This window comes from Lathyrus oleraceus, chromosome 3, assembly GCF_024323335.1.
Source record: "Lathyrus oleraceus cultivar Zhongwan6 chromosome 3, CAAS_Psat_ZW6_1.0, whole genome shotgun sequence".
NCBI classification, from domain to species: Eukaryota; Viridiplantae; Streptophyta; class Magnoliopsida; order Fabales; family Fabaceae; genus Lathyrus; species Lathyrus oleraceus.
The window spans coordinates 134,890,935-134,904,012 of NC_066581.1; positions in this window are offsets into that span (position 1 = coordinate 134,890,935).

Here is a 13,078-nt window from a genome sequence, read left to right on the forward strand (position 1 = left end):
GAAAAACTACCAAATGGGCAACTTCCCATACGATCCATGAATACACCTTGCAGGGTTCCAATGAACATATCAGGCAATTCTCTCTCCAACATCGGAGGTTGTACTCTTGCAGCTAACTCGCACCACCTTTGGGCGTATTCCTTGAAACTCTCACCAGGCTTTTGAAACAAACTCTGCAACTGGGTTCTGCTCAGAGCCATGTCCATGTTATGCTTGTACTGCCTCAGAAAAGCTTCACCTAACTCTCTCCATCTTCTGACAGATTCTTTTCTCAAGTCCATGTACCAATCCAAAGATGCTCTAGACAAGCTGTCTTGGAAAAAGTACATCCATATATTTTCATCCTCAGTATAAGCGGATATCTTCCGGTAGTAAGCTTGCACATGAGTTCGGGGACAAGAAGTGCCATTGTACTTGTCGAAAGATGGAGCTTTGAACTTGTACTGGATCCTCAACCCATCAACTAAACCCATGTTAGTAACATCAAAGCCCAAAGAATTCTGGCACTCCATGGCGCGAATCTTTTCAGCAAGGGCGTCGACCTTTCTATCTCTCTCTTTCGCCTTTCCAAGTTCATCATCATCACTGGGAATAGTGAACATATCTTCTTGCTTGTCAACCAAATGAGAAGGATGGTGAACTAGGGCACGTGCCGCTCGAGCATTAGCAGCCTCTGTAATGATGGGTTGTCCATTGATTCTAATACCACGCAGTTCGTCACCAGTAGCATGGTTGTTGACAGGGTTGGTAACAGCAGCGTCATCGACAGGGGGTCCTTCTGGAGGATTCTGATCGACAGGGGGAATCACAGTTTCTTGTCTCCGGGCCAAGGCTCGGAGTTCCTCTTGCCCTTGCACTACCCCTTGCATCATATTCATGAACTGGGCCATGTTGGTCCTCATCTCTGCTAGTTCTGCTTGAACTTGATCCATGATCTTCTGTTGATTCTGCCTTGTTGCATAACGGTGCGGACAATGCTCAGCAATCCTGCCTGAAACGGGAACCAGAATGAGAAATCCTCTTCCAGAACACCTATAATGAGGCAAGAATGATATGTGTATGATGCGTATGATGCGTATGCTAGGTTTTATCATTTCTCAGGTATTCAAGAGTCTCGTCCACCTTTGAAAAATGGCAACCTGTACTCGTAAGCGGAACATAAACAACAAAGAAGCAACATACACTAGACGGCAAGCAAAAGTGAGACATCAATAATCTCATCCATAGGCATAAGAAATAATATTCATACAAATGTAGTTCAAGCAAAGATTAAATTTATCAGTGTAGAACAAGGAATCCCATCCAATAATCCTAGAGGTGATCTTCAAAATAAACAACAAGACAAACTAGGGAAGTCGTCCTTCAGGAATGAGAGTCTTCAAATACTGGCACTGATCCATCAATCGGTCACACTCTAAACACTCAGGTAGAGGGGTGAGCTTCTCTTTCAGTTGCACCCTGAGTTCAACAACTTCCTCTAGGAAATGAGATGAACAGATGTCACTTCCTCGGAGCTGGCTCTCTGCTGCATGCCTCAGATCTACCTCTTTCTTCAACTTAGTATCTTTGTCCTTAAGCTATTTTTCCAAGTCTCGTATCTTCTTTTTGTAATTGGCTTCCGCTTTTTGTAATCTCAAGCGTTCAAGGTGTTCTTCATCCAACATTCTTTCTATCTCATCATAGAACCTCTTTTTGTTTCCTGATCTACTAGCACTTTCACCTTGCACTCCTTTGAGTTTATGAGCCAAATTCAGCCCATCAGCTTTTTCCTTGTAAAGCTCCATTTGGATCTCTTGTTCATTTTCTTTCAACTGGCGATTCTCCATTAAGGCTTGTTTGTAATACTCAGCAGGCACACTCTCAGAAAGGATCGAAGGCGGTTGCTCCTGTAATGGTTCCATCCGGTCATATGGTAGCAACAAAGTTCCAACTCTTTCCTTGACCCACTCAGTGTAAGCAGGCATAGCAATTGCAAACTTCCTCCCTAAAACAGATCCATCTTTTATACCAATATTCTCCCAAGCTCTTCCCACTTGCTCCAATCTTTCCGGATCGCTCCGTTTCTCAAAGTACACACTTTCGGCTATGTCGACATCTTGTGGCCTTTCGTTCATGACAAAACCCAACTGACGGAGAGAAAGAACCGGGTTGTAGTTGATGCAACCCCTAGTTCCTATGAGTGGAACATTGCGAAACTCTCCACAACTCATAATGACAGTGCGCACATTAATCCTATAAGCTTGCCACTTGATATCATAAGATGTAAGCGACATGATCCTCTGAGTCCATTTGTGAGTATTCTGAGTATCCACAGACGGTCCATTGGTTGGTAGAAAAGACAAGAACCACTTGAGTAGCAACGGGAGACAACACCTGATAGCTCCACACTTACCATGCTTGTTGTGTATCGCATAATAGGTGTCAGCTAACAAGGTAGGCATCGGGTTTCCTCCAATGAAAATAGTGATTGCTGCCAGGTCCACGAAACTAGGCATACTAGGGAATAAAATAACTCCATAAATCATGACAGCCAACTGAGCGTTGAAAGCTACCCAATTTCCTTTCTTTGCCTATTCCTTAGCCATTCCTACCAAGAACTTCAAGGATAAGCCCACAACATCACCGCTTGGCTTCCAATTATCGCTCACTTCCTTGATGCTCAAGTAAAGAGCCTTAGCGACAACTTTGAAATCCACCTCCTTTGGCACATCCAGGAAAGGTACTCGGTTTTTGATTCGGACATTCATAAGGATGGAATACTCTTCAAGAGTGGGTGCTAACTGGTAGTCTTGAAAAGTAAAGCAACGAAGCTCCGGATCATAGAACTGTAAGAGAGTCTGCAGAGGTACCGGATCAACCACCATCTTCAACAATGCCAAGAAATCCCCATACTGATCATCAAAAACTTTCTGATTACGGTCGGTCACGAGATTACCCAATTCTTCCAAAGATGTCAACGACTCACGGTAGAAGCTGTAGGTGCAAGTCTTCCTCTTCAACTCTAGAATGGCAGCCATCTCTCGGTGTGAACAGACTCCTGAATAAACCTAAAAAATGATATGCATATGCGGGTTAACTTTTTTTCTTTTTTATGCATTATTTTTTTGAAAGTAAACATGCTATGATGCAAAATGATGAAACAATGGATGGTTGGCTGTGTATTTCAAGGAACAGGATCAGAACTTTAGCATGAATTCGGAATCGGGAACCATAGAACATGGTCATCAACTTAGAACCCAGACTTCAGAACCAACGGTCACCAACAAGAACCAAACAAAAGTCACCAACAGGACACGGTCACCAACAGAACAAGTCACAATCAGTATCTGTAAATGATTCATTCCCGCCCCACTCACGGGTGTAATCTAGGCCAGGGTAAGGTTAAGAGAAACGCAGGATAAACACTTCTTTCAAAAATATCATCATATGCACACCAGGTGTATGCAACGATAATACCCCATCAGAATCTGAACTGCTCGTGATACCATGTTCCTCTAAGTGGCGCCATACCACCTGCTTCCCATGAATCACTCTATTCCTAGGTGTCCTAAAGTTCACTCATAGCCTGTGTATTGGGCCTTTTACCTCTTGTGACTCCCACCCAACAGTGAAACAGATACACAGCCAGCACAATATGCATGACACAATAAAGCGCACATAGGATGCAATGCAAGCAGATAAGTATGCAAAGCAATAAATTAATAACACACAATAGACAATAAACAAACGCTAGGAAAGGCCCACTAGGGAAAATAAGTCCCCAGCATAGTCGCCAGCTGTCGCTCCCCGGAATTCCCGAATCCAAGTACAAACGCGAAAAGAGGTGGCGAGGAAAAAGAGTAGAGTCGCCAGCTATGTACTTTTATCCCAAGAGGAGGGAAAGGTAGTACTGCATAACCAAGAGGGAACAGATAAAACAAAGTCTCGAACCAAAGAAAACTGAGTAAGGGGGCCGATTACGTGAAGGGAAGGTTATCGCACCCCTTCACGTCTGTGGTACTCCACAGGATCCACGATTTCTATTTATGTCTAAAGTGTGTGTATAAAAAGTCCTATATGCGATGCGAAAGAGAGAAAATCAATGTAGGGAAAATAAAGAGTTATTGCTCGCACAGGCCCTACCCTGCTGCATACGTATCTCAAGAAGGATTGAGAATCAGAGCACCGTAGCTCGGCTAACCTATTTTTGTTTGTTTTTTTGTGATGAATGACGTTACTACACAATCTACCGAATGCTCGACCTTTGGAGACTTACTCACCTATAGTAGAAGGAGTTAACGTGTTCTTAGGAGAAGAAAAATCAATGAGTTTGTTTGTTTTTGGAATGCTCATGCAAAAAGGAAGTCCTAGACGAAGGAACCGTGCTACCTCAATTGACATGCAAACGAGAGACTATACAAAGCCTAGCAATCCTATGGGGAGACGATCACACCATACAAAACAAACATGCATAAAATAAACACGCCAACAAGGGGGCTCAAACATACGTGGGTATGGCTTTAGTCAAGAGGGGTCATATCGACCTCGACAAACAAGCCATGGAAAGGTAATCAAATGGGCTCTTAACCACTGACATTGAACGTCAGGGTGAGCAGATCAAACGGGTAATGAGGATAAGACCTCATAGCTCTTAAGCTTGGACAGGATGAGCTCACGAAAAAAAGTGGGGATTCAGAAAGGTGGAACCCTCTCCACTGACTGACCGGACAAAAGATCTTGGGCTTTTGTTCTGAAGCATCGACACGTAGTGCGAGCATAAAGAACGACAAACTGAATAACGGGGGATTGACTACTAATCCCTTTTATCCGTCAATTGCCTCTTCATGGAGGTCTTTAGCACTGGTGCCTCCTTTTGGAGGTCTTTGGGTACAAAAGTAAACACACAAAAACATTGCCTCCTATCGAGGTCTTCCAGCTAAGAAAGCAGTAAAATACGGGAAAATATGTAAAAGGGATCAAGAGATCTACCACACGGACAAAGGTCCGAAGTAACAACAACTCAAGAAATAAGAAACCCAGAGATCTCTCAGGCTAGCACCATCAAAGAAAACAAGTCAGCAGAGTAATCAGAATTAATCTCCAAATGGTATCCCACAAATAAAGGGGGATACCAAGCAAGCTATCTCTTCAAGGTTCATGTGAGTCCTCACAAAAAAAACTCGACAAACAGGTTAGAGAAACAAGATGGAGTGCAATCAAGAGTTGCACCAAACAGGGAATCACATGAATCATGCCATTAAAGTTCACAAAAAGCTCACCAAAAGCAACCAAGGGTAGGAGCCCTAAACCTCTTGTCAAACAAATGCATTAAAAGGGTATCAAAACTCAAAGTCAGGGGACAAGGATCAAGACATGATATACATACTAAAACATGTGCCCACATGCAAAACCTAACGATACCCACTCTTCCAAATTCACCCATAATACCTCATACATTCAGAAATTTCAGGTTGAAAGTATAAAGTAGTGGAAATAGGGCATACCTGATTGGGGAGGATCGATTGAAATAGAATGGCACGGTTGGGTTTGCAAAGCAATCTTAGGGTTTATATGAGAGGGAATTAGTTCTTTGCAGATGAGTTCCCTTCAGTCTATGGGGGTTGCTCTGAATTAGTTAGAATCTCTCTCTAGGGTTTTGTTCCAAGGAAATTTCAGAGTGTTTTCAGCTTTCACCAATTCTCCCTCCTTTTTTGTTTCCTTTACTGAAATTTCAGGATTTATAACTTGATTTTTGTGGCTTTGTGGGCTCAAATGAGAGAGGTCCAAGTCCAAGATTTTTCTGTTATATTTTATTTATTTATTTATTTATTTTTTTATTATTATTATTATTATTATTATTATTATTATTATTATTATTATTATTTTTATTTATTTTCAAAATGCGTGGGCTTCGCCTAGTGAGCATGACAGTTCAGGAAATTCCTCTGAGCGCAGGTGATTCTAGTGGCTTTTCTTGGGACTCGCTAGGCGACCCATTCTGCTCGCCTAGCGAGCATGACAGCTCATGAACAAACTTTTGCTTCTTCAAGATTAACGTTTTGAATGATGAGTAGACCCTATTTGAACATGTTGGAAGTAACTCAAGTCATTCCCTGGCCATTTCACCTTCAGTTGACCAGCAATTGACTTTTGGCTTCATAGTTGAATTTTGAACTGTACTGAGCCCATTAAGCTTGACCCTTCAGATAGAACCCACAAAGTGACTTGAATGATATCCAAGCTTCTTGAAAGATAAACTCTTGGAGCTAATTCTGATTGACATGATGAAATGCAATAAGAAATGTTAAATGACCTAAAAAATGATTGCATGAATGAGGAGGGCAAATTTGAGGTGCTACACATATGAACACCACAGATCTTCCACTTCTGATTTTTCTCAATATAGAGATCTAGAATGAATTTGAGTGGTCTATGGGTGATGTACATCACCCCAGCTCTCATTTGATGCCTGGATCGTGCCTTTTGGTTACCATTTACATCTCTACAATTTTTGACTTGGTCGGAGAAGACGGTGGCGCTGGGCACCGTCTGGTTCTCAGATTTGATTTGGAGCGTCCATTCCTTCTTCCAGATTCAATCACATGCATCCAACGTTATGACTTTTTATTTGGAAATGTGCGCTTCAGTTGACCAGGGAGCATGGTAGGCGCGCACTTCATGACCTCATGATCTGCCAGCTCAATTAATGAGCTCAGATCAAACGGTCCACGCACTTTCCTATTTTCTAATTTGTGATTTTAATTCTTTTATTTCTTTTAATTCTACTTCTCTTTAAAAATTCATATCTCTCTCCTTATTGGTCCAAAAATTATGGGACCAATTTCATTCTTCTCCTTTTAATTTCAACTTTCTAAAAATGATTTTCAATATTTTTTTTTTATCATTTGATTTTTTTTTTTTGTAATTTTCTCCTTTCTGCTTATTTTAAATTCATTTAAAATAGTTTTTGATATTCAAAAAATACAAAAATATTTTTCTAACTCTTTGAATAATGATAGATCTATGAAAAATATTCTCATCAATTTATTAATTAATTTGAGATTTATTTGAGATTTTAGTTCAATTAGGTTATTTTTATGCATTTTTAATTGATTTAAAATAGTTTCTGACTTCTAAAAATGCTAAAAAAATTGTCAAACTTTGTTTGACCTTTTTGAATTTGGGATAACTCACTTGGACTTTTCAAAGTTGATTTGATGTGATTTTGAAGTTTGACCTTTCTTTATTATTTTAATTCAAGTTTTATTTTAATATTAAAAAATGTCAAAAATATTTTATTTGTTTCTTGACTTCTAATCTTCATCTTGCTTTTGTTTTCTATTATTTGACCTTGATCTTCTTTATCTTTGGTCAATGCTTGTTGATTATCTTATTCCATTTCCATTAATGCACTTTAATTCTCCATCTTCGTCTTCTTCTTCTTTTTTCTTTTTGATCAATGAGTTAAAGATTGGTGGTTAGCATTGATACATGGAAGCTTAATCTTCCTTGATTCCAATCTAATTCATCTTGATCATGGATCAAGTGAATGGCTTTGCATTAAGGATAAGTTGCTTTCCTAAATCATGCATAGAACCTAAATCAATACAAGATCATTTCTCATCTTCTTTTTGGCATGGAAAGTTGTTGGAGTTTGATTCACTAATCAAGACCTCTAACTTGTGTTGTTGCCTACATTATTATTGACCAACCTCAGATAGTTGTGACTTCTACATAAGTCCAATTACGATTGATTAACATAGCGCTAAATTGCCTTATGGCACACTAATTCTAACACTAACCATTAACCATTGACATTTAATTATTGCTCTTTACATTTATGCAATTTACTATTCTTGTACATATTATTCACTTGTTTTTCTCTTTGCTCACTTGAGCATATTTTTATGTTAATGCAATTTGCCTTTTGCTCACTTGAGCACATAATTGTGTATATATTATTGTGCTTGTGTTTTGTTTTGATTGTTGTGGACCAAAAATGCAAAAAAAATGGACAAATGGACTTAGTTTCTAGGACATTCCCTATGAAAATTTGGAGTAAAAGAGGATCTTAATGTTGAAGATGGATTAGAAGGACCAAATCTCTAAACTCACTCTTGTCCATTCTTGATTTGCTTCATGGAACCTTTTGATGTGTGTTCTTTTCTGCTAGGGGAATCCAATTTGAGCCAAATTGAAGAACCATTGCCATGTTCATTCCAAGTGAAAGATACAAGAGCCATTGGGGATCTTCTAAGAGCTTGTTTGATTATGTTGATTGCTTGAGCTTACACTTATTTTGCTTGCATATTCCAAAGGATGGGAGCTACTTGGATCATCAATATGATCTCAAAAGAGGAACTCCATTTGTGGTCTTGTTTCTTATCCTTCATCTCTTGTATGATTAGGACTTTAGCCGTTCTTCTTCCTTCCCTCCACTCTAACCCAAGCCAAAACTTTTGCGCAAACATTTAACACTTCTTTTCAAACATTAGAAACCTAAGCCTTATGCTTCTGATTTTCAAACTTTATTTTTATAACACTTATTTTGAATTGAATCTTTAAGTCAACTTTGACCATATTTTATAAATACTTTTCATTGGTAAATATAACTCATTCAAATACTTTTGTGGTTTCAATGGCCACTTTTTTAATCAAAACTTTTTCATCATCTTTAGCTATTAGGTTTGAGTTATCCTTGAGGTACATTTAATACTCACCTATATCCTTAGTGATGGACAATGAGTCTTCCATGCTTATTTTAGGGTTAACCCCTCACTAGCATGTTGAAGTTATCCTCATATGGTGGATTTGTGGTTTTAGGTTAAGTTTTCTCCCTTGGATAATAAAAGACCTTAAGGCTTTTGGACCAATCAATTCACCAACTTGTTTTGAGATTTTTACCCCGAACTACGAGGTTTTGATCCTAATCTTTTTCAAGATGGTACGTAGGCAATGGGTTTATCCATCCAAACAAATTGTAAATAACTTGTATATTCTTCTCTCATCTCTTCAATCATGTTTGCAAAAATAAATTTTCATAAAATACCAACCTTACAACAAGTATGAAAAGTGCTCCCTAGGAGTACCTAGAATGTTTTGGGTGCTTAACACCTTCCCATTGCATAACCAACCCCCTTACCCAGATCTCTGAAATTTTTACTAGTTTTTGATTCGATAAAACTTTTAGGTTTTTGTTCGCTTTCTAACCATTCCTTTGGATAAATAGAAGTGCGGTGGCGACTCGACTTGTATGGTTTACCTTGGATTTAGTCAATATCTCTAATGGTAACGAATACCCCGCTACAGAAAAGTGGCGAATCTGCTGGGGACATTTACCTAGTGGGTTTTGCCTACTTTTCATATTTTGTTGTATTATATTGTATATTATTTTTGTGATATATTTTTGTGCAATTTGGGATTACTGTATTGTATGTAATGATTGAATTGCTTGAATATTAATTCCTTGTATGCTTGGTGGTCTTTATGAGATGAGTTCTATACCCGAACTCGAGTGCACTTAGGATAGGAGAATGGCATAGTCTTGTTGACTTGTGTGGAGTTATTCCTTAGCAAGTTGACTTGCAAGCCCATTCACTTGGTGGAGGTCATGATGGGATCAATAATGTCACACGAGTAGTTGTGGTTAGACATTACTCTTTCCAATATAGACCTTAGAAGCCAAAGACCTTAGTTTACCAAGCCCATCTTGGCCTATTCTTAGGACGTAGTGCGAAGGTCGTTCAAGTGTAAGATTTGATACGATTGTTACGCGATACTACACTCATAAGAGTCTCTCTTGAGAATATTTTTGGAATACGAGTAGTCGTTTATTCGATAATATCTGAAAGATGGGATGATGACTATGGGAACCTCTTATAGAACATGTTTGGCAGGTTTAACCCTAGTACACTCCCTTTGGGTGGTTCTTAACCGAGACGCCATGCTCGTGACTTGCAACAAACCCTTGATTCATGGTTGATCCTTTCCTGTATCCTTAATATCAATGAAACTTGGGTGTTGATAAGGTGTAAACCATAATCCACCAAAATGGATGATTGATATTAAGGATGACTTGATCCTTCCCATGACCTTTGTTTGGTGTTCTTTGCTTGATCCTTGAGTGTGATTGTTGCATTCATGCATTCATGCACCCATTTGCATCCATATCATCAAATAATGAGAAAATTTTCAAGGAACTTAAGAGGTCTATTTGCCAATTTTTAGACATGGAAAGACAAAGAAGGAATGCGAAGAAGTACAGTTTCAGACAACCCGACTTGAAAGAGCTAAGGAATTTGACATCCTATGTATTAGATCCCTTGGGTTTCAAGGCTCGTTATGGGAAGCTTCTATCTATTCTGGCTACTCAAGTGGACGAAGGATTGATGAGTGTATTGGTGCAGTTCTATGATCCATTATACCGTTGCTTCACATTTCCGGATTTTCAGCTTTTGCCCACGCTTGAGGAGTATGCCTATCTTATGGGTATACCTATTCTAGACCAGTTGTCGTTCAGTGGCTTAGAGAGTGTTCCTACTTCTCAAAAGATAGCTGATATGTTGCATATAGATGAATCTCTGGTTGGTGCTCATATGACTACCAAAGGTGGAATTCAAGGTCTCCCTTCTGAGTTCCTCATTGCTCAAGCTACTATGTATCGGAAGGCCATGTGTGAGGACGCCTTTGAGGCCATATTTGTACTTCTTATCTATGGGCTAGAGTTATTCCCTAACATAGACAAGTTTGTGGATGTGAATGCTATTAGGATTTTCTCTACTCTTAATCTCGTTCCGACTCTGTTGGGTGACACTTACTTTTCTTTGAATATGAGGAATGCAAAGGGTGGTGGTACCATTGTGTGTTGTTTGCCTCTGTTGTACAAGTGGTTTATTTCACACTTGCCGCAGAAGGTCTCCTTCAAGGAGAACAAAGGATGTCTACGGTGGTCCACGAGACTTATGTCTCTCACTAATGATGATATCTTTTGGTATAATCGTGTATATGATGGTGTGCAGATTATCAACTCTTATGGTGAATTTTCCAATGTGCCTCTTCTTGGTACATGTGGTGGGATTAACTACAACCCTATCTTGGCACTTCGTCAGCTTGGGTTCCCCCTAAAGGATAAACCTAATAACATTCTGTTAGAGGGTGTGTTCTTCCAGGAGGGTAAAGATCCCCAAGGCTTGAAGGGAAGTATGGTCCGCGCTTGGCACAAGATCCATAGGAAGGGAAGGAAGGAGTTGGGTCCGAAGAATTGCATTGCTTTGGAACCCTATACCTCTTGGGTTAGGAGGAGGGCTTCCGAGTATCTCATGCCTTATGAGTATCCAAGACCTACACCTTTGGTTGAGGCTGGGCCTTCAACCCTCCCTGACCAAGGGGTAGAGGAGTTGAGAGACGAAGACCGTTCGCGTGCCTGGATCCGTGAAGGAGAAGAGTTGCTTCAGCAGATCAGAGAGAAGGATGATTTGACAGAGTTCCTCGAGCACCAGGTTATAGATGATCCTGATGATGCATGGACTTATCTGCTTCCTCAGTCTTCCATGTTTTGGAAGAGGAAGTACGATCGACTCGCCAAAGAGAAGGCAGATATGGAGGCAGCCTAAGAGAGGGAGGTGAAGAGGCTTCGTGCAGCTTATCTTCCAGTCTCCATAGCTTTAGATGATTGTTTCTAGGGTTCCATAGGATGTTCATTTTTCTTTTCTCTTGTATTTGGTTACCAAGACTGTACTTCTTTGGTGTAAAAATATTTCTAAATATTATTGATGTGATATTTCCATATGGGATAAATGTTTAATATTTCCAATATTTGCAAATAGGACTCTAAAAGTTCCTCTGATATAAAAATTAAATCATATGCATTGCATGCATCATGTGCATAAGCAGGTTTTTCTCCAGGCTTCTTGTTATATGGTCTAACTCTGTGTTCTTCATTTATTTTGAAGACAAGCTGACTCACCGGTATTACACCCGAGCCAATGCATCAAGACTAATGGATCATTTGGAGTAAGAGAACCGTGAACTCAAGGAGGAAGTAGCCAGATTGACTTCCCTGATGGAGTCATTCATGGCTGCCCAAAGCCAGTCTTCTCCGACACCTTCAACTCCTCCCCATAGGACAGTCATCTCTAAGATTGCCTCATCAACCGTACCTGCGGCCAGTGCCCATTTTGCACCAACATCTATGCTAGCCGGTTTTCCTTGGGGGATGCCTCCCAACTTCATGCCTGAGGGTCCTGCACCCATCTTTGCTTCTCTGTCGGCATCTAGCCCGGTCCTTGCCGTTCCACCTCCTGTTGTGCATACTATGCCCAGAGTAGACGACATTGTCTACCATTCTGAGCCATCTGAGGGCCCATATGTCTATGAAAAGATGGATGCTATGAATGATCAATTTCTTGAGCTCCGCAAGGAATTGAAAATCTCCGAGGAAAGGACCTCTTCGGCAAGTCTGCTGCTGAACTCTGCTTGGTCCCGAATGTCAAAATCCCTGTAAAGTTCAAAGTACCTGACTTTGAAAAGTACAAGGGAAATACTTGCCCTCTCAGCCACCTGGTCATGTATGCCAGGAAGATGTCGACTCATACCGACAATGATCAACTTCTCATTCACTACTTCCTGGACAGTTTATCCGGTGCTGCCCTAAGATGGTATATGGGTTTGGACAACGCGAACACCCAATCCTTCAATGACCTTGGCGAGGCCTTCGTCAAGCAATATAAGTATAACATGGATATGACTCCCGATAGGGATCGATTGAGAGCCATGTCCCAGAAGGACAAGGAAACTTTTAAAGAGTACGCCCAGAGGTGGCGAGAGTTAGCAGCACAGATTATGCCCCCGCTAGAGGAGAAAGAAATGACCAAGATCTTTCTCAAGACCTTGAGCTCATTTTACTATGAGCGGATGATTGTCAGCGCTCCTTCTAATTTCACCGAGATGGTGAACATGGGGATGCGTCTAGAAGAAGGAGTCAGGGAAGGGCGCCTGACCAGAGAAGAAGGCTCTTCTGCAAAATGGTATGGGATGATTGGAAAGAAGAAAGATGGTGAGGAACATGTTGTGACCTCTCATGTTAAACCTAGAAGACCCT